This window comes from Fukomys damarensis, unplaced genomic scaffold, assembly GCF_012274545.1.
Source record: "Fukomys damarensis isolate Sample0158 unplaced genomic scaffold, DMR_v1.0_HiC HiC_scaffold_20, whole genome shotgun sequence".
NCBI lineage: Eukaryota > Metazoa > Chordata > Mammalia > Rodentia > Bathyergidae > Fukomys > Fukomys damarensis.
Window position 1 is genome coordinate 18,683,130 of NW_022900932.1, and position 3,714 is coordinate 18,686,843.

The following is a 3,714-nucleotide window of genomic DNA, read 5'->3' on the forward strand; positions in this document are numbered from 1 at the left end:
GGCGGCGGCGAGCAGTGCGCGTGCGCCGTGATTGCTTGGAGGGCTCGGACCGGCCCAGGCCCTGGGCGGAGCTGACTGCTGGCCAGCGGAGCTGACCTTCCGGGATCAGGTCTCTGAGGTCTCGCTGCAAAGCGCCCCCTGTGAGCAGCTGCCACGAAGTCCTCGCAGGTGTCTCCTGAGTCGGCCCCAGAACCTGCTGTAATCCAACACCGAGGAGGCTGAGGCAAGAGGGTCGCCAAGAGTGCCAGGCCAGCCCGCCCTCCATAGTGAGTTTAAAGCTGGGCCAGGGATTTAGCTCAGTGGTTCTGCCGCTTGCCTCGCAAGCAAGGTCCCTAGTTTGATCCCCGGTACCAAAAATAAAATAAAACAAAGCTAGCCTAACTACATAGAGAGAAATCCTGTTTCACGAAACAAAACAGTGCACGGTCATATCACCCTGAACGCGCCCAATCTCGTCTGATGTCGGAAGCTAAGCAGGGTCAGACCTGGTTAATACTTGGATGGGAGACAAAACAAAACAACAAACCGTGCAAGAAACTAAGGCTCAGGAGGAGCCCTGACCACCCGGTGAGGAAGTGTTAAAATGGGATTTGAACCTGGGTGTGCCGAGTCCCACATGTAATTTGGTAGCTTGGAGCCCAGAACACATTTTCCCATGGAAATCCAGCTGTAAGTGGTGGTTTGGCTGCTGTAATGGCCTCGCTCACCCAGGGCACAGCCGCGATTAATTCTATGTTTCCGTGCAGTGGTGGTGAATCAGGCTTCTGTGGGGCGGCCCGGAAGCCAAGGAGAGGGAGCAGGCAGAGGGAAGGGTGTGCCTGTGGGGAGCAGGGGGCTCTGGCGGGGCCAGGGGAGTGGCCAGGACCTCTGGAAAGCCTGGTGGCTGAGGAAGACAGTGCGGCATGAGTGAGAGCACACGCCTTAGTTTTCACATTCTGGGACGTGGTGGCGCATGCCTATAATCCCAGCACTTATGAGGCTGAGGCAGGAGGATCGCTGTGAGTTCGAGACCAGCCTGGGCTACATAGTGAGTTCCAGGTCAGTCTCAACTATATAGTGAGACCCTGTCTCAAAAAAAAGAGAAGGTGGGCCGGGGATTTAGCTCAGTGGTTCTGCTGCCTGCCTCAAAAGCACAAGTACCCGAGTTTGATCCCTCGTAACAAAAAAAAAAAAAAAAAAAAGTTTTCAGATTCTGGAGATCTCAGCCCCCTCCCTCTCTCTCATTTTGTTTTTTTTGAGACAGAGGATCACTAGTGGTTCTGGGTAGCCTTGAACTCACTGAGATCCTCCTGCCTCAGCCTCCGGGGTGCTAGGATCACAGGTGTGCACCACCATGCCCAGTTTTATGCCATCTCTGAACTCTACATGTAGAGTAATTTGGTGTGTGTGTGTCTGTCTGTCTGTCTGTGTGCAGGTGGTCAAACTCAGGACCATGCACTTGTGAGGCAGGCATGGCCCACTGAGCTCGATCTCTGGAGAGTCATTTTTGATCTTTCATTGAGATAGAGCATAAGAGGTGAGGTCTATGGCTCATTTTCCCTACCAACCTGGTATCGGCCTAGGAGGTAGGTGGGTGGCGGGTGAGGACTGCTCAGAGATAGGGGGATTGAGGACCAGGGCAGCCACTGTGAGAAACCAAAGGCCATCCAAGCTTTCGTAGTGCAGGCATCTCTCAGTCATTCAACAAACATTTGCCATGGGTACTTTTTTTTTTTGGTTTCGGGGATCTAACAGGGGGTCTTTGTACTTTTGAGGTAGGCAGTGGAACCACTGAGCTAAATCCCTGGCCCTATTTTTACTCTTTCCATGAAGTTTCTGTTGCTCAAGGAATCCTGGGCAGGAATGACTATGGGTTTTAGACCCAGAACCTCAGCATTGGAAGGAATTTTTTTTTTTTGGTACTGGGGATCAAACTTGGGTCCTTGCATTTGTGAGGTGCTGGAACCACTGAGCTAATCCCCAGCTCTGGAGGGAATCTTTTCATAGATAGAAATTATAGTCATTCATTAATTCAAGAAGACAGGCATTCAGTAGGGAGCCTGAGGCAGGGGGATTGCCTCGGCTACATAGCAGGACAAAAAAAATAAAAAAAAAAAAAAAAAAAAAAAAAAAAAAAAAGAAAAAAGGGAGGTGAGGTGGGGAGAGAAAATTTTTTCCATGCTGGAAGTGTAGCTCCCAGGTAGGTAGGCGGGTGGGTAGGTGGGGTCTTGCCTAGCATGTGTGAAGCTCTGAGTTCAATCCCCAGCACCTCTTCCCTCCATACAGCACCTGTTTGCAAACTTCCTTGGAGAGAAACTTTGAAGGTGATGGCTGACTTTTGATTTCAAGGGTGTTTGTGTGTTTGTTTTGGTCCCGGAGATCGAACTCGGGTCTTGTGCTTGAGAGGCAGCGAGGCAGGGCGGAACCACTGAGACAAATCTCCGGCTCAAGGGTTTGAAATAATGCCTTAAAATCAGTCACCCCTGAAGCGACAGCAGGCCGCATGCAGAAGCCTCTAGGAAACGAATGCGGACAGTAGTTCCTCGTGTTCCCTAGAGTCTCATCCGGCACCCCGGGTGTTTGGTTCCGGGGGACATGAAGTGCTGGTGTGACTGTGACAGGCTGCGCTCCCGGGCGCCGTGCGTGCAAGGTGATGGGGGCCTCACACGCAGGGGCCGCGGTGGAAGAGGCGGTGCACAAGCGCAGGGGACGAGGCCAGACGGGCCCTGGCGCCGCGCTAGGATCCAGGGGCTGCGTGCAGCAGGCTCCGCAGGCCAAGTTCACGGCCAGAACACGATGTTCCCAGAGCACCCACAGGAAGCCCGAGGAGGAGGAGGAGGAGGAGGAGGAGAACTGCACTCAGCCTCGCCTGGGTGTGTTCTGGCCTCAGCCTTTTATTCTTTTTCCTAACCTCAGTCCCCACTTTCACATCCTGTAACCTGTGGAGCCGCCCCTCCCCGCCCTCAGCGCGGGTCCCAGGCCCCAAGAGGGCATTCGAGGCAGGAAACCAGGCCGGGCCCAGGTTCACCATTTTCAAATAAGGCCCTTGGCCTCCAACCTCGGCTTCCTGAATGGACCCTTTGTGATGTAAACTTCTGCGGAGCACTGGGCGGCCGGGAGGGAGCTGAGCTCCCAGCTTCAGCAGGGAAACAGCTGATGCTTCCGAGCCGCCCCTCCCTTCCTCCCCAAGGCCGGGCCCCACCTGGGGCGGCCGGGGCCTCAGCTCCCCATAAATCACAAGGATTTGGAGCCGCCTCGGGAACAGCGCCAGGGTTGCAGCAGAAAGTCCTATGATGTGATTCCTAGTTTTTATTTCCACGAATGCTATGATATGTTGTCCCATTGAGCTATTTTTATTGAATGGGGGGGAAAAAAAGCAAACCTCTGCAAAAAAACCAACAGGCTGGTTGCAGGGAAGGACAAGGTGAACTTTTCACTTCCTCTCCTGCAGCCTGTAAAGGTGGTCTGCGGTTGGTGTCGCCCACACATCTATGCTATATTCAATCTCAATTTTTGCCTCTTTAAAAAAATTTTTTTTTACTCTTTTTATTTGTTTATTATTTATTTATTTTTGGTGCCAGAGATCAAACTTAGGACCCTGTGCTTTCGAGACAGGCAGCAGCACCACTGAGCTACCTGGCCCTGTTATTATTATTTCTTTTTTCTATTATTATTATTATTATTATTATTAGTAGTAGTAGTAGTAGTAGTAGTAGTAGTAGTAGGTGCTGAGGA

The 3,714-nt window shown here is 52.1% G+C and overlaps 1 long non-coding RNA gene across 2 annotated transcripts in view; it reads left to right on the forward strand.

The window, feature by feature from the left end:
• The first annotated feature begins 41 nt into the window (after nt 1-41).
• The window catches only part of LOC104849805, a 20,501-nt gene continuing 16,828 nt past the window's right edge, over nt 42-3,714 (forward strand). The window contains exon 1 of one of the 2 annotated variants that reach the window (XR_776844.3): nt 42-266. This is a non-coding gene — a long non-coding RNA (uncharacterized LOC104849805). The remainder of the gene's footprint in view (nt 267-3,714) is intronic. The other variant, XR_776841.3, reaches the window with a different exon arrangement.